The following is a 19,197-nucleotide window of genomic DNA, read 5'->3' as shown; positions in this document are numbered from 1 at the left end:
ATTTAATTCAAATTATCTTGTGCTCCCAACATTTTAGATCACTTTTGGGGCTGAGCAGACAGAGAGGAAAATCTGATTTTTCCCCCCAGGGTTTCATGAACTGGGAGAACCTCAGCTGTCTGCACAGCCTGTTTCCAAGGTGGGTTGAACATCCATGAGCAGTCTGCACCTAGTGGCATCAAGTCACACTATTATTTTTGCCTTCACCCGTGCACACACCCCATTGCATGACACACCACTGGTGACTGCCAATTACCTCCCTCTTTCTGCCCAGCTGACCTCCCAGTGGATACACCCACCTGACTGGCCACACAGTTGCACTAGCAATGCACCACCTGTACAGTGCATTGGGGCACCCAGTGACACATTGGCAAAGCATAATCATGGAGGTCCCCATACATTCCCCCTTTTCCCCCATCACTACATGGCGACTGTCTAATTGTTTATATTTTTATTACAACAATTGTATTATCGGTGACCTGACATGTTTGTCATAATTCCACTTCAGGGTGTGTGTGATGGCTCAATGAGTTGATGGTGCAGATGGCCATTCATGCATCTGTATGGTTAACAAAAGAGGAAAAATGTATAGTGAGCAAGGACACTAGCAGCTGCATTGCACTGGCCCCAGGTCACATGCTCCACACTGCTTCTGTGAGGCACCTGGGTCTTCCCGCATTCCTGCACTCACATTTTTCTGTTTATAAGCTGGTGTGATAATGTACACTTTTTTACATTAGAGCAGAGCAAATGGAAATTATTTTGCTTTGTTTTTTCATCCCAGAAGGGGTGGCTTTGTCCTGGTTTCCTCTCATTTCAGCTTTATGCATTGCATAAACAGGTAACTCTCAAATCAGGTTGGAATTGTATTTTTGTCAGTGTGGACAGCCCCAATGTGTATTACATTGTCTACTTCAAAATGTGGTGAGCTAGCCCTGCTGCCTTTAATAGCAGTCCAGTCCATTCTTTTGAATGAGGTCTTCAAAAGGCTTAATCCAACTGCTAATGGTTATAGACTTATATATTTAATGCCATAGACCTATATGTATATATATAGGTCTTGAAATTATACAGGTTGATACTCACTAATGAAGTAGAAATCAATAGACAAATATGAAGTAATAGTAAAACCTTCAGCCTGTTTGATCCTGTAGAAAACTGCCCCAGCACAGAAACTGAGGGCTCTGGAACTTCCCAGAGAATCTAGAGTAAGAGGTATTTTTTTTTAATGCTTTAATGCTGCTATACCCTGGTTCTGGTGCTGAGCATGCCAGATGTTATCTGGATTGCTTGTAACAAAACTACTGTTTGGGCCATGCATCGTTCAAACAACATGCCACCAGAATGGTGGGAAGATAGACCCATGCAGAGTGGTGATCCACAAAAGTGATCCCTTTTGGTTGGTTAGGAGTCTCAAGCAGCCTGAAATGTTGAACTACTATGGCACCGACTGCAACATCCTACTAATGGTAAAATCCTGCTTGAGAAGACATTTAAAAAAAGAAAAAAGAAAAAAGAAAACAAACAACTCCAATAGTACATATCCACAGAAAGATATGACAAGCTGTTTTCCCTTGCAAATTTTATAAACCAAAGACTTTTATGATTATTCATATTCACATTGGATTTTCTAGGATTCTGAATTAGCATGAGACATTGCTTAAAGGCACTTGCTATTGTCATTTTTAAATACTCTGTCCCTTTCTCCAAACTACTGAAGTGAATTGCACCTGAAGGAACATGGAGAAGACTACAGCTTCTTTTTTTCAAAGCTTTCATTCATATGCAACTGCCTCTTTTTCTTCTGGAACCTTAACGTGCAAGCTAATTTGCCCTTCTGACTATTTAAATGTTATAGCTGCTTCTATACTGAAGAATTAATGCAGTTTGCCACCACTTTAACATTATGGCTCCATCCTATGGAATCCTGGGTTTTGTAGTTTGTTGTAGCACCAGAGCTCTCTACTAGAGAAGTCTAAATAGTTCACAAAACTACAAATGTCAGAATTGCACAGCACTGCATCATGACAGTTAAAGCACTGTCAAACTGCATTAATTCTGCAATGCAGCCTTTGTCAAATGTATTAGGTGACAGATCTATTATCAAATGACTATAACATGTCAGGTATTTACATTTCTCTCTCTCTCTCTCTCTCTCTCTCTCTCTCTCTCTCACACACACACACACACACACACACACACACACACACACACACACATATTCTGGGTCATACTTTCAATTTTATTTTAGACACCAATATATGTGGGTTTTTTCCCCTTCTTTTCCAGTTTAATTAATGCACAGCACAGTGAACGATGCATTTCCTACTTCAATTCTAGTAGCATTTTTAGGAAGCACTGGTTTAATGAGCTCTTGTTATGCATGATTTTGAATTGCAGTCAACTGAGAGTAATTGTTGTTCAAGATCCATGCAATGATTGTTGAATCAACTCACACCCACTAGTCCCTGGGTGGAGATTTTTCCAAATGTGAAGTCACTGCCCAGGATCTAGTCTCAGCTCTTTGACAGCTGCTATGTGAATATTCAAAAGTAACTGATAAGCTTTGAATTTTTAATAAACTCTTTTTAAAATCTAGCAATATGAGGAAAACCAGCAAAATGTCCAATTCAAAACTAGGAGGGTCACAGGAAAGTATTAATGGGCCTATTTATTTTCCTAATCAATGTACTCTTCTTTTTTTGTATGTTTAGCTGTTGTATCTCTCCCTCTCTCTCTCTCTCTCTCTCCCTCTCGCTCTCTTTTCCTAATCACCAAATCCATGGGCTAGCATTATCCTAATACATTTTTCTAGATGAAAGTGTTCTCTTCCATGTAAGATCCTTTTGGACCAATTTAAAATTAACATCATCTAAAGCATTTGATGGCATTAGATGTTTTGGACATTGCTAATTGCCAAATCATCTGCAGCTGTGTATGTATTTGATAGGCCTTATGGCAAACAAATTCACTTCTTTATCATGACAGCCTGGATCTTAACAACCAGATGCCCCCTCCCTCCCAATGCTGCTGTATCTTTCAGATAAAGAAATATTAATTGGAATGAATGGATCAGCGCAGTTTAGTGTGCAGAAAAATACTGGTGTGTGTGTATGTGTTATAATCTACAGAATAATAGGAGACTCATTAAAAAGAATTCTAAAAAAACTTATGAAGCCAGAAATTCTCTGATACATGCACGCGCGAACACACACACACTAGAAATTGGGAAAGATTGTTCTAAATAGCAAGGAGTACATTTGAGAGAAAAGGCCACTGGCTTCCTCAGCACCCTTCTAAAGGGTGAAGGTAAGTCTATGGAACTGACTTTTAGGTCTTGTGACTAAACAGGAAAGGAAAGAGACTTGCTTTGGGGCTGGCCTGAGATTTAAACCCTCACTTAAGTCTTGTGAGTTAAGTGGGGGAGTCTTGGGTTGGCCTTCCAGATGTGGGCCACTTCTGGATTGCCCTTGGGGCTCAGGTGTTTTTGCCCTTTGGAAGCTGGGGAATTGGTCTGGAAGCAGACCATCCTCCAGCTCTTCCCGCATGAGGTCCCTCCCCTGTTTTTTTTCAGATCTTGAAGAAATAAAGTTAAATAAGTTAAACAAATAAAGTTAAATAAAGTTGTCTATTTTATAACCCAGTTCTCTGTGTCTGATCTCTGGTCCCATTATTCATTGAGTTGGTCAGCAAAAGGCCACTGGCTTCCAAATAGAGTTGTTGCATGGTGTTTATGTGATACATGTGTTGCAATTAATTCCTGTGCTCTTTCCATTTCCTTTTCCCCTTGGAATATACTGATTTTATTCTGAAAACTGAACACTGATCCAAGATATTTAGTGGCTATTTAAATGCAGAGAGCATGAGTCTACTTTGGAAGACAAAGGGAGGTCATATCCTTCAATTGTCCTGATTTGGCAGGGACTGTATCAATTTATCGTCTATCATCCCATTTTTCCATTTGATTTTAAATGGTCTCAGTTTCTCACTCTTTCTCCCACTTCCCCATTTGTCCTCAGCTTATTTCAATTGCTTTCACACTGATTTCAAAATGCAAAAGTTTTTTTATTCAGTTCATCAGGAGAGAGAGAGAAAGGAGGGGTGGAATCTTGTCCTGCCTTGTAAATTCAGGTGAAAGCAGAGTGCTTCAGCCACTCCAGAACTGTCTGTTTTTCCTCAATAATCATGTTGGCCATCTTGAATACATTCTGATATTGCTTGGCCACGTGTATCTTGATTTTCATATGTGAAACATTGGAGAGTATGATAAGTGCATTGTAGAAATCACCCATCTAGGGCAATTGCTCTCTGCCACAGTTCTGATCTAGATTTGGTATAAAGATACTGACTGTAGCCTATTAGGAACTAATTCTTCTTTTGCACTGAGTTGGCATAACTATGGTGGTAAGAAGGAAAGGGTTGTAGTTGCAATTGATATGTTGAAGTAAGGTGCTGGAGAGATAGGCTGCTTGGAGCAGGTTTTGTTTATATTATTTTGCCACTACTGCATGATCCTGAAAAAAACTGCAAGGTTTAACACAGTACACCAATAGCTTTTGGCCTGTGTCAGTGTTTAGGCTTACTCAGCAAATTCATATAATACCAAACCATGTTTGAAAAGCACTGTAATAAAAAATAGCTCATAGGTGGCCTAGTTGCAGTGCATTATCTCTATGGAAATTCCAAGTGGTTACAAGGTCCGAAACCGGATAAGCAAGTTCAAGACATTTTTTTTACTGCAGGGAGTAGACTAGAGCTATGCTAGTGTCACAAAAGATAGCCAGCATAAACTTTCAGGGAGTATAAAATGGAGGAAAAATTGCTTTAAGTACAGAGGCCTTTTCACACTCCACAGTTGTAACACTTAGACCCTGCTTCAGCGGCTGTGGCAACATTCTATGAAATCCTGGGATTTTTAGTTTGAGGAGGCACTACAATTTTTGGGTGAGGATTCCAAATACCCTCCTTAAACTACAGTCCCAGAATTCTATACCATCTAGTCGTGGCTGTTGTAGCAGAAGCACATGCTGATAAGTGTGGAGTGTGAAAGGAGTTCCAGGTGAACATTTCTAATGAAGATGACAATAGCTTCTGTTGTACATTTTAATGAATGGGGAAATGTGTATGAGACAAGACAGTCCTTCTCCTGAATTATTTAGAGATTTAAAGGTAAGCACTAGTAGTTGGGAAGCAAACTGGAAGCTGTTGGAAATCATTTATATTTAGTGAAATGAAATCTCTCCTATTTGGTCAGCTAACTACAGAGCTCTCAGGATTTGAAGTACCTCAAATTTCCAAAAAATCAAAACAACTCAAGACAAGAATGCAAGCGAACACCACCCAGAGTCAGGGGGTTTCCCTGCAGACAACGGATTTCTAATTAGACACACATATCCCCCCACACATATTCCCACCCTGAGGCCTTGTCATTCAACAACAGATCAACCCACAGATTAACATGTATATCACTTCCTCCCAGCCCCACATATTTCCATGCCACCACCCTCTGAAGATGCCAGCCACAGAGGCAGAGAAAATGGCATGAATAAACTCTTCCAGAACATGGCCACATAGCCCAGAAAACCCACACAAAACTATCACTAATCTTAACTGCATTAACTTGTGTTAACCACAACTTTTATATGAAAAATAAGCCTGTTTTGAAGCATATTCTCAGTCATCAAGTTGCCGTTTCTTCTAATGCTTGCTGGAGAACATGGTTTTTCATGGTCCCAACAGATGCATAGAATTCCAAGGAACATGTAATTCTGTCTTACATTGAATGAAAACACTGATCTATCAAGCTCAGTATTGTCTATTGTGACTAGAAGAAGCTCTCAAGTGTTTCAGCATAAAGTCTGTGATTTGATAACTTTTTCATGCAAAGTATGTGGTCTAAAAGTGAACTTGGTTCCTGGGAAGCATCTGAACATCATGCATATGATATGGATATGGCATACACACCTGATCAGCTGTGGAATCAGCTGACAAGGTGGTAACACTGAGTAACAAAATTCAATGTTCATGAAATATTGGCAAAGATAAGAACAGGAATAAGTGGCTGTATGACCATGTCTGAAATCCTCACACACAGTGTTTTACATGGACAGATGAACAATGGATTCAAACAAACACAATACTGTATTCAGGGAACCACATTATCCTACAAATGATTGTTTCAGATCTTACAAAAGGAAAAGGAACTGAGTTGATACATAATGAACAAGAATCAATGTCATAGTGAGCAACCTGGAAAGATTCTGAGAAGAATGCACACAGAAACTTCATGCAACACAAAAAAAGTGACTGCTGCTTTCCTCGTGGTTGTTCCCTTGCTGTTTGAGTCCCATTTAAAGACTTCCAACCATATGGCTCATTAGAAAGCTAATTCAGTACTTCCTATACAATTAATTTAACAGTCTTTTTAGCTACAAGCAATGCACTCCTCAAGGGGGCAGGCACTGCTTTTGTGGTATGTTAAACATGCTGTTAGAGGAACCACAAGCACTGATGCCATTGTGGAAATTTGAACAGAGTGATGAAAAAACAATTGCAGCGGTTTCAGGAGTCTTGCCAAAGTTATCCATTAACCTACTGCTAAAACTCACTTTTCCCCTGAAAGTCACACATGTGCACACAAGTACATTTTGAAAACAAAAGTACAAGCAATTGGGAAGTATGCACAGAAACAGTATTTCACCATTGGGAATAACAGTGGTATCAGTAGGAAATAGAACACATAAAGAAATGTATACAGCAAATCAAAGGCATATGGAACATGCATAAAGATTTCAGTGTGGTAATCAAATATAACCTAAGAAAGGAATGGAAGTGGAATTTGGATAGTGCAATGAAATGGAGCCTAAGAATTTTATACATCCCTACAACGGAAACCATGATGTTCTGGGTATGTATAGCAAGCAAGTATGACAGAAGTCTGAACTACACAGCCCATCATTCACACGCAGGTCCAGCACCATTTCTGCAGCTTCTAGGCCTTTCTTTGAGATTCTTGAAGTTGTTCCTATTGTGGAAAAAAGCTGAAAAATTAAAGCACTACTCTGCAAAGCCTCCAAGAGTGTCAATTTTCTTTTAAAACAATCCTTGTATCCTCTTGTACTTTCTTTCCCCCTTAGTTGCATGCAGGGTTTACAAAGTAGAAAGGGGATTATATACACACACACACACACACACACACACATATACAAACTTCTGATTTTGGTTTGAGCTGGTATGGCTTGAAGCATGTCTGAGGAGCAGAATTGCTTCTTGAGCTTAGGGCTTGCCCACCCTACTCTGTGAGACTCTAGTAGACACATATCCAGCATTATATTTGATGTGGTGGTATTCTGTGGAAATCTAGGTTATGTATTATGGTGAGGGACGTGGGATTTTCTGTATACAGACACTCAGGTTCTTTAGTTGAGCTTAGTATCTCATTGGGTTACGAATCCAAGGATTCTAGAAGATGGCATTAAAGACAGTTAAAGTGAAATGAAACTGCCAAAAAATTGTGAAATTGATAACCCTCCCCCTCAACAAGGTTGGACTAGTGATGGCAACCAATACATTAAATTTAAAAGAGTAAGAAGTCAGAATATTCGTATTGGCAATGGAAATAAAATATGAGTTCAGGTAATGTTTTCATAAGTATTTCCTTTGCTCTGTATTTGGGGATTTTTAAATCTATTATTTATGCTTGGTTTTGAGACAAACATTGACATCTGGTAAAATACAATCTAGAAAAAATAAAGTTTGAGATATAACTTACAGACATGTATAAAATAAACAAGCTTGTTGTTAGTGTCTTTATCCTCCCTAATTTGTTTTGTTTTATTGCCACGTTTAATGTAACTGGTATTTATTGTGCCAACCATCTTGAGTCTCATACCAAGCTTTTATGAGAAATCTCCATATAACATGCTATTCCACCCTAATAATTCAAAATAAATGTAAAACATATTTCAGCCTTTGAAACAGAATAAACACAATGACTTAATGGGGGGAGGGGGGACTTTTATACATTGCATGCATGGATGGGGTCCACATTTTAAAATAACATTGGGATTTTACTGCTGTTTCCACTACACAAATTCACATGTAGCCTTTGCCTACTCAGATGTCTATACTGGTTCCATATGCTTCCATCTGCTTTCACAAACCTAAATATGTAAAGGTCCAAACATACAGGTTTTCCAAGACCAGATATCCATGCTTGGTGAAGGACTGACAAATTGTACGTCATCAAGGTGCAATCTTTCAAGATATAGAACTACTTGCAGAATGGAACACAAATAATAATAATAATAATAATAATAATAATAATAATAATAATAATAATTTGTTTTATTTATATACCGCTATTCCAAAGATCATAGCGGTGAACAGCAAGTAAGCTAATTAGCAAGTAAGCTAATTTGCCCCCAACAGTCTGGGTACTCATTTTAGCGACCTCAGAAGGATGCAAGCCTGAGTCGAGCTTGGGCCCTTTTGCTGGTCTTGAACTCGCAACCTTGTGGTTTTGAGTGAATGGCTGCAGTACAGGCATTTAACCACTGCGCCACTAGGGCTCCTTAAAAAAAAAAAACAATTAGCTGATTATATAAAGAACTTAACAATGCCCAGGTATGGTAAAAAAAATTCTCAGTCTAAATGTAACATTTTCTTTGCTGAAATATTTAGAGTCAGATTTGCTGGTGTCCCTTATCTTGAGATATGGTGTCCTTGTAATAATATGGACGTTGAGTCGATGGTGCATATTGTTTTGTCCTGCAGTTATTATATTGTGTTGGAATTTAATCATTTCACTACTGAGTAAATCTCTTGAATGTTCAGACCAACCCCATATTAGGTTTCTAATATGTCAGAGGATAAGTCCACAAAAGTAACTTTGGCTGTCACTAAATTTCTTACAGAGGCGGAAAGGATTAGAACTGTCTGTGCTTTAGATAAAAGTGGATAGTAACTGTTTTACTGTTCTATTGTATAGTTTTATTTCTACAGTATTTGATGTCTGTTTTTATTTCATGCTTGATTTTTTTTATTGGATCTGTGGATTGTAATAAACATTTTGATTTGATTTTTGTTAAGGCTGTGTTTTTCATTCTGGACACACACCTGCTATGCCTCAGTTCAAAGTGATCAGTACTAGGGATGGTGTAAATTTTATTTCCTCTTTGATGAAAATGTACCAAGTGCATCTTGGCTGGCCCTCAGCTGCCTCCTGATTGGTCAGCTGGGCGTGCTCTCCATTACAGATGCACCGCAAGAAGATGCTAATGGAAGAGCCAAAACGTATTCAGAAAACTATCAGAAGCATAGGATATGTTCCAATATTTTCAATAATGTAGATGAAACATGGAGAGCAACTTGAGTTCCACTTTATTAAAGAAGCAATTCTTTCTAGCAGAATGTCAAGGTGATGGTCCAAGGAGCATTCCTAAAGGTATCCAAGAGAATCAAAGGATATAATAAATGACAAAAGTTGTATGCTTCCCATGCTTTCTGTAGTGACACTGATACGCCCCTACCACTATATTGTAATGCTTCACCTTCTGTTCCCAAAATAAATTTCCTACAGAAATAATGCACAATAAAATAGGAGGCATCACAGATGAATTCACCTACTTGAGTCTAAGCAGAGCCTTTCTCAAAGGATCGATCAGATCCTTGACAAAAAGCCTCTGGTACACAAAATAAGAAATTACCCATGTCTCCAGCACTGAACAAAAAAAGTCAATAAGGTTTGTACTCTGACACCATATCATTACAGTGTAGAAGTGTTTCCTGTCTCTTTTCAAAAGAGTTCTTGAAGAAGCAATATTGGATTGCAACATTGTCTGTATTGTATTCTATTAAATGGATGCAGCAAGTAGGTGTAAGGTGGGGGGGGAATATGTTATCAGCAAAACTATTAGCATTTACTGTTACAAGAGTGTCAGTTTACACAAAGCAAGTCAAAGTGCAACCACACATATTTTTTTCATGTACTTATTATTGCAACTTTGTCATACAATGTATTGTACAATGAGTGAATTATTAATGTTAGCAGCTGTGATCAAGACAGGATGATGAATGCCAGAAACAGATTTTCATCCTTACATCCCCTCTTCATTTGAGATGTGCTGTATAAACAGGTACTGCCATCTTTCTGGATTCGTACATGTGGCTAGTTCACTTTGAACAGGATGACTGTTATGATGTATTCCTACCAGAGGTCTGAAGTCTGCTGGAAGGGCCCTGCTCAGTTCAATGCACTGTGGGAAAACATGGGAGACATCCTTCTCTTCTGTTGTGCCCTGGCTGTGAAATATCCTCCCCTTGGAGGCCTGATTGGTGCCAATACTGGTGTCATTCTGGAACCAAGTTAAAAAGAATGGCTTGTTACTAAAGTTTTTGAGGGGACTAATTGATTTAATCCAAATCATCATCATGTTAAATTGTCATTTTAAAACCATCATTTTAAATTGCCTTGCATGGTCTTGTTTCAACTTGCAAAATTGTTTCAAATACTTTCCATCTGTTTAATTTTTTAAAAAAATAAATTGGTAAAATTGATGTGATTGTGTGCTGGCTATAGGATCATATTCATTTTATCAATTTATTGAAATATTTGTAATACACACTACATTGCGAGATTTCAGGATACCAGACAAATAAAATCAATTAAAACACATGAACCCAACTTAGATTAGTAACAAATAAGATTAGCAATTGAAAGATATACAGAACAGTTTGGCATGCTATAACTAAGGATGAAGGTGAAAACAATTTAAAAACAAGTATCAAGACATTTTGTAGTAAGTATGCTAGGCTTCAGACATTTACAAACAGACATATTTTTCAAATCGAAGACAGTTTTGGCACCATTCAGGCCACATTCAGGAGCCACAGCTGAGAAGGCCCTCTATCATCTCCTCCAGGACTTTCATAAGGACACAGAGGAGCACCCTCCCCAGCAGACCTCAGTCTTCAAGCAGATTTATGTTTAGAGTAGTGCTCCCTCAAACACTGAGGCCCAAAGCCATTAAAGGATTTAAGTGTCACTGACAGCACCTTGAATGGAGCCTGGAAGCATATTGGAAACTATAGCAATTCCTTGAAGACTGGTGTTTCCTGTGATCTATATCGTATTTTGGTCAGCTCCAACTTTTCTTCTTTTTTAAACAAACTTTATTAATCATTACTTTCTTAACATATAAAAACATGTTTTCCATGCAAAAACATGTTACATATACATCCATGCTTTGTAAGTAAACAGTCAACATAAATCAAATCAAAGTTCATTCTTTGCCTGTTCAGGTCTATTCTTTCTTCTATCTCTTTCATTCTTCTTCCATACTAACCTCCCTAACCTCAGTCATATTTAGATGGTTGTTGTCTTGTTTTGTGTTTGTCTTGCATTATTTTGCTTACTAACAATGGTAACAAAATGATATCCCTACTTCGTTATAATGAGATTTACACCCAGTATCTTGTTCTTGTCATTTTATTTTATTCTGTCTTTGGTATTTTACATTAGCTTTGGTTTTCACTTCTTACTGATAGGATTAGTTATATTGATTTCAATTTATTTGGGTTCCTGCAGTTTAGCTACTTCTCAGCTCCAACTTCTAAGTCATCTTGAGGGGCAGCTTTAAGTACAGCACATTACAGAAGTATAAATGGGAGGTTACTAGTGCATGAATAACCATGAGTAGGTTTTCCTTCTCCTGGAAAGGCTGTTGTTAAAAGACCAGGTAAGGCTGACCCTAAGCACTCTGAGTCAGAGTTCACCTGGGCCTCTTTAAATATAGAATTATAGAGTTGGAAGAGACTGCAAGGGTCATCCAGTCCAAATCCCTGCCATGCAGGAACTCTCAATCAAAGCATCCCCAACAAGATGGTCATCCAACCTCCGCTTAAAGATCTCCAAGGTCTTTGTTAAAGACTTCCAAGGTCCAAATGTTAAAGATGGTTTCAGACATCCCCTCCTGCCCCAGGCTACATACCTCCCCCTTTGGGGAAATGTAACCCCATCTAGGACATGCTGTTTACTCAACCTCTGGTACCTAAGAGCCACCAGTCCACAGAGACTCCATTTTACTGAGATTCAGCTTCAGTTTATTCACTCTCATCCAGCAGACAATTTCATCAACAAGGAGGAGCTGTCATCAGCATACTCCCAATCCCTAAACTCCTAATGAGCTCAGTCAGTGGGTTCATATAGATGTGATGGAGGATACTATTTAATAGCCTTCTGTATTACAATGGAAAAAACCAACAACATCAACAGTAACAACTATCCTGCAATAGGATGCTAGCATAGAAAAAAGCAAGTTAGACTTCTAGTTTCCTCTGCAGGAAATCTTGAAACCCCCAACAGCTTAATAGTCATGGGATTCAACAGGAATCCCCAATGCCACTCTCTGGAATTTGCCCTGCAGATGGGCAAGGAACCAGCATAACAGAGTTCCTCTTATTCTTATCCCACAGAGCTGGTCCAGTAGGATACCATGACTAATGGTTTCAGAAGCTGACTACTCAAGTAGTGTTTACTGTCTTCAGTCTGAATTCAGAATTTTTCTGATTTCTTTCCAAGCCGTTTTGCTGCATGAGGCAGAGCAAGCCCACTGTAATCAAATCAAGGTTCATGAAGGAGCAACTGTAACCCGAAATATTCTGGCACATGAAAATGAAGCTAGCACAAGTATCTTTCTCCAGCTTTAGCAAAGGAAGTTGTCACCACTCAAAATTTGCACATGATGCGATCATAGCACTCTACTTAATAGTAATATCAACCCTGATGCTGTACTCGCATTCTGCTGCTTTATTCCCAAGTAAAAATCCATAGGATATTTTCCAGTATATCTTTCAACAAAAAGAACCAATGCTGTCATGCAGGTACATTTTCCATACATGTTTCATATATTGAGGATGTGCCTAAGTGTTTTACATCCCCTCCCCACACTTTAGGTGTCTGAACAAGACTGGTCAATGCATAGGTTTTCTTTCCATTTCCACCTATCTATAGAGTGAGCATGGGGATGAATACTGGGAATAAAGACAGTATGACATGATTAGCAGTCTCTCGAATCATACTTTTGGAGATTATGCACAAAGAATTTCTATATTTTCACTTTTAACTGATGAGTGAGCATGCTAATATAGCTATGCACACTTTATATAAGTGCTCAAAGTTCTACCATGTTGGAAAAATAATGGACTCATATAGAAATATGAATCAATGAAAAACAACAACCACAAACAAGAAACATAAAACCTTCGTGTTTTCAATAAGACTTCCTTTTCTTCCTTTAGTTGGTGTTTCTCTGTTTCCTCTACTAGAAGGGGGAAAGGAAGGAAGCTATATCTCACTTATGCATATATGTGTATTTATAGCATAAGTATAATTATGAGCATATATGTCTTCCTTTTTTTCCTTCTATGCCTGTAACCGTTTAATATAATTCCTTTAATGTCTTGTCTTGCATTCCTAAGATAATATAATAATGAAATTATAATTGTAGTTTCCATGAAATTTTTCTGTCTTGATTTCTGAATTCTATTTAACTTAAATTAGAGATTTTCAATTTTAGTTTGTAATTTATTTCAATTTAATTTGTGCTACATTTTAAAGTTGTTATTTCTCCCCATTTTTGAGAAAGATATATTACTGTTTCCCATTCTTCTAAGTATTTGTTTGCTTCCACATCTTCCACATCAATGTTTCTCTATCTTTTTGTTTGAATAAATTCTTAATAAAATTCGTTTTTTTTAAAAAGGAAAAATAATGGATATCTATTCTGATTTTTAAAAACTAAAACTGGAACAACAGAAAAGTCTTTACCACAAGGATTGTTCAGCTTGGATGTGAATATTTTTCAATCTCTATTTTGTTTAATTTCTCCAAGTGCTGTGTGCTTTTTCATCCCCTCCCTCATTTATAGTAGGTTGTAAAACATTTCTCTTCCAGTAAAGAAGCTTGCATTAAAGCTATTTTACACACTTTTAAAGTATATATTTTGTATACATTTTTCCTTTTGTCTAAAACATGCTTTCCATTAGTGTGAACTTCTAGCTGTATGTGTAAATTGTATGTGTGATTTTTGTATGTGCTTCATTTTTTCCTGAAGTACACTTCAATTCTCACAAATGTGAAGATTTTTCAGTTAAAGTGCATTTTGACCTAAATCCTACAGATATGGCTAACTAGAATATACCCATTGTATTAATTGTTGAATGGTGAGTCAGCACATAACTAAATCCCATTGTCTCAGTGGATTTACTATTCTTGAGACTAAGAAAAGTATGTAGTCCTTTATCTTCCAATGTATCATGGGATAGATAAAAATCACTTTCATAAAACATTTCAAAAACAATCAAATTCTTTTGCATTCTTACCGACTCTATAAACATTTCAGGATGGTGGTGCTGGTGATAGCATCTCCAGTTGCTTTTTCTTCACATTGGATACACAGAAGCATATTGCACCTGAAGATGAATATTTTGTTTAGCTATTTTGCCCAAGAGCAACTGATAGAAAATATGCACTATGCTTCCATTAATTTATCACTGTATTCCTGAATATGAACATATCAACATTAGCTAAGATCCAAGCAGCCCATACTGTGATAGTTTAGAAATTGGCTAAGATTAACTGCAAAATAGAAAATAGCTTGGCTAATTTCTGAGCCAATACAGATTATCTTTTTAAAATCAGTGGGAACCTGGTGATAAGATTAAAGCACAGGCAGTGAGGAGTAAATAACTATGGAGACCCTCTTTCTCTAAGGACCTCCAGCATTGGCTTTTTGTGCAGACTCACCAGCTGTTACGAAGTTCAATGAAAATTTGGAAGTCAGTTCCAACTCACATTGTAATTTAGCTAAAGAAGGACTGAAAGGATTCTAATCAGAGTTTAGAAAAGTTGTATTTGTGGACTACATTTCCCTGAACCTCCCAGCCAGCATGAATTCTGGGATGCTGGGACTTTTCCAAACTGTGCTTCTAATATTCATTTCTGCATAGAAGCAAACATCACTGAGCCATCAAAGCTTATTTCAGGGCCCTAATCCAGCAAACTTTGTGAGTAACTCTAGAGAAGACAAATGTTTTCAGACCCTCTTCCTATGGTTATGTTTAGGAATTATTTCCAATTACCATTGTCAGGTCGTAAATGTGGGTCAGTAGGAGATGCCATCCTACATTCTTTGAGTCAATTTCAAGGTCTTTATTTGTTCCCTTGGGCCAGTATTATTCACTTTTTAAAATTTATTTCAATGTATTCACTTTCTTCTGCCAAGTGAATATGATCCCCATTTTGCACAAACTAATCTCAGCATGCTGATGCATATTGATTGTGTCATTTGCATGAAGATGTGTGTGACATGTTTTTCTGTGAGAAAAGAATACATACAAATGAATGTAGAAGATGGCTCTTTTCTATTATTTGACATCCACAATGAAGGAGGTAAAATGAATGTCCCAAATACAAACAGCATGGATACAAGCCAAGCATGATGACAAAAAAACTTTAATCTAAAACCATACATTGATAATGAAGAGTTAGAATTCTGATCCTGGCAAATATATTGAATAAAGTTGTGCCCATATTTTCCCCTTTACAACATTTTTGCTTGCATATTGGCTTTTTTTTTGGGGGGGGGGGGAGGCTGTTAACACAAGAGTCATATAGTAATCCCAGTAACCCATTTTGTAGCATCATTCTAAATAAATAAAAATCTGCCCCTCTTTGGAAATAAGGAAACCAGACACAAGACATAGGATGAATAGAGCCATTATATTTAATGGTTTAACCATTTAACTTGCAAACTTCAAAGGGATTGCTTTCTAAGACGCGATTCCATTGGGCTAGGGGATCCCTACCTGATCTCCTGAGGCACCAGACCCTCAGAATCAATCGAAGTAGACTGGATTGCTAGTTGGTCAGGCCTTATTGCTGGAGGGTTTTTCAAGCAACCTTCCACTCCCAAGATCCATACCTTAGATGGAAGATGTTCCCTAGGCCAACCCCAAGTGGACATCACCTTCATCACCCTCTGGGCTACATGACCTAAACAGATGGTTGTAGAATTCTGCAAATGGTGCTTGCTGGTGCTCACTATATTATGGGCCTGAACAGGCAGGGCAAAATAAAGCTGCTTCGGGTAACTTTGAGGTATGCTGTTTAAATGCGGCATGCATCCTAAGAGGTTGGAAGCTGCACCAAATAATTTACTACCTGCCGTCCTCCTTTCTTTCCAGGAACAGCAAAAACAACATTCATTATTCTAGATTTGAGAGATAACAGTGTTTTGAAGAAGTTAAAAAAGTTAGCTAATTGGTAAGAATTGATTTATTTTTATATGTGTAATTCAAATGTTGGTGGCACTGAATTCAAATTTTGCCGCCACAAAATGAAATAATGGGATTATCAATTGCATCACAGGAACTATGAAATGAATGAGGAAGTCTTCCTCTTCCACATTACAGACATAGTTCCAGATTCAGCAGAGAAAATCCCACACTCTGTCCCTGTGAAAAAGATCCCTTACTGAAGACCCATGATTTCTTTTTTTAATATTTTTATTGTCATAATTAATAAAAGTAACAAAAATCACAAGTTTAGGCAGAGGGATTCCCGCCCCCATTCCTTTTGTTATTTTTCATAACAAGACATTATAGAAGAAAGAAAAATAATTTTATATGTATCTATATCATCAATAAATGATATTGTCAAAAAAATTGCTTCAAGTATCATTATTACTATCATTATTATATTTTTGATATGTTTATAATAAATGTAAAGACCCGGGATTTCAAAAGGGAAGGGTGGATTTCTGTGTAGAGTGGGCAGCAGAGGGGGATTTCAGCTTGTGGGATCCAAAGCCATCTCTCCTTTGATGTTGTACCTCACATTGGAATATTTAGCCTGCCCTCGTCTAAATAAAGGATTTTGCTAGCATTGTGAGCAATGGGAAAGAAATGGTTAAACGTGGAAGAGAACACTGGAAAACAATATTCTTCCCTCCATTTTAGGAACTCGGTATGGCTTTCAGCATGCATCAATGTTCTAACCACAGAGCATGTCAATATAACTGTAGGTTAGTTCATATTTTGACAGTATGTTAGGGCTGTTCTGACATAATAACAATAGCATCACAATAGAAACCATATTACAATATTGGAGGTCATAGTGTACATTAATTACTCTTCTTCGCTGTTTTTAATCCAAAACTCAAAATGGAGAGCTGTAATATTTGGATCTAAATGCAATGAATGAATGTTGACATGTTGCATTTTTGTTACACAATGAAAACCAGAGCCAAGCTGGCTTGAGCTTTCTATGCAATTGCCATTCAGGGACATAAAGCAAGTTTCCAGTGTACTGTGGAGGCCACCCAAGCTAGAATGTAAGCTAATTTTGAAGAATGCATTCATATGTCAATACAATGCATCATTTCCTGGCACAGTGTGCTAATTATGAGAAGTTAATGTAAATAATAAAGCAAACAGTTTCATGTTCGGGGGGGAAATGTGAGTGCCTTTTGTTTTCTTGATTAAACAGCCTCTTCCTGTGAGTCAGAAAGATATTATTTATGTTATTCTTCCTGGGCTGAAATATGGTGTTTGTGACCTGACTCCCTCCTTGACTTTATAGAGAAGAACAAGAGCAAGCTATAGTAGCACTCTCCTTGATGTCAGTGTTGTTATACATCCTCAAATATGCCACTCACAGACTTAAAAACACTACGTCAGAGCGTTTTCAGCTTTTCAAAAACCAGCTAAGTTTCTTTTCTGAATTGTATCATATTAATCATCATCAGTAAATCAAATGTAGTGGGGAGGGTTGCAGCAATGTTTAGCTCTCCCTTGGTAAATCTTTCTCCTCTGACCTGATGTTTAGTTTTTAATGTACTGGCAGAATGTTTCTAGGATTTAGGTACCCCAGTTCACACCTCTACAATTTTATATCCCTTTCATTGGTTAGTCATTTGATACAAGGATCCAAGTTAACATTTAAGGCTTGGAGAATCTGGATCCAAATTACTGAAATAACTGCAAACTTGGATATGGATAAGCTCAAATCTTAATACCCTCAGAAACTCTTCCCTCTCACCCTCCATAAGAATCAATGTTTGGTAGTAAATAAGGAGAAGAGGGAAGGAGCTAACTGAACATATAAGTCATTTTTATTATTTTTGCATGAGCTTTCATGGATATTAAAGCCACAAATTTTTAAGCATCTAAACAAAACCTGTATGTTTAATATCAGTTCATCATTGCATGGAAGTAGATTGACATTCACAAAAGGTCACTATAAAATACAAATTAGTTGGTCCCTCTCTCACTCCCCCTTTTTATGCTTCAACAGACAAACATAGCTATTTTTTGTTTCCGTTTTTTTAAAATCAGTTTGACAGTGGTCAGACAAGACTTTACATTCTGGAATTTTCTCCCTCCAAACTCTACTTGGTCATTTTTCTTTTAGCCTTTAGGTCATGGGCAGGTAACATGTGTTCAATATATTTGTTCTTGCTGCTGCTGTTAACTGCCTTCAAATTGATCCCGACCCATGGCAACCCTGTGGATAAGACATCTCCACGACTTCCTATCTTTAACTATGCTCTTAGTTCCTGTAAATTCATACCCATGAGCTCCTTAATAGAGTCCATCCATCTAGAATGCAGTCTTCCTCTCTTTCTACTGCTCTTCACCTTTCCTAGCATTATTGTCTTTTCAGTGGGTTGTGCCTTTTCATGATGTGGCCAAAGTATGACAAAGTATGATCATGGCTTCTAGGGAGGTTTCTGGCTTGATCTGTTCTAGGACCAATTTGTTTGTCTTTCTGGTGGTGCATGGTATCTTCAGCACTCTTCTCCAGCACCACATCTCAAATGAATGTATTGTCTTCTTATCCGCTTTCTTAATTGTCCAACTCTAGCATCCATACATGGAAATAGGGAATAAAATGGTTTGTATGGTTCTAACTTAAATGCTTAACTGTATATCTTTGCTCTTTAGTATCTTTTCTAGTTCTTTCCTAGCAGCCCTCCCATTCTTAGTCTTGACTGCAGCCCCTGTTCTGATCAATGTTTGATCTAAGGTATGGGAACCTTTTACTATTTCTATTACCACATTGTCTAGGTTTAATTTATCCTCTGAGATGATGATGATGATGATGATGATGATGATGATGATGATGATGATGATGAT

Source organism: Sceloporus undulatus, chromosome 4, assembly GCF_019175285.1.
Source record: "Sceloporus undulatus isolate JIND9_A2432 ecotype Alabama chromosome 4, SceUnd_v1.1, whole genome shotgun sequence".
Lineage (NCBI taxonomy): Eukaryota > Metazoa > Chordata > Lepidosauria > Squamata > Phrynosomatidae > Sceloporus > Sceloporus undulatus.
The sequence above is the reverse complement of the archived record's forward strand: the minus strand, read 5'-3'. Positions refer to the sequence as shown.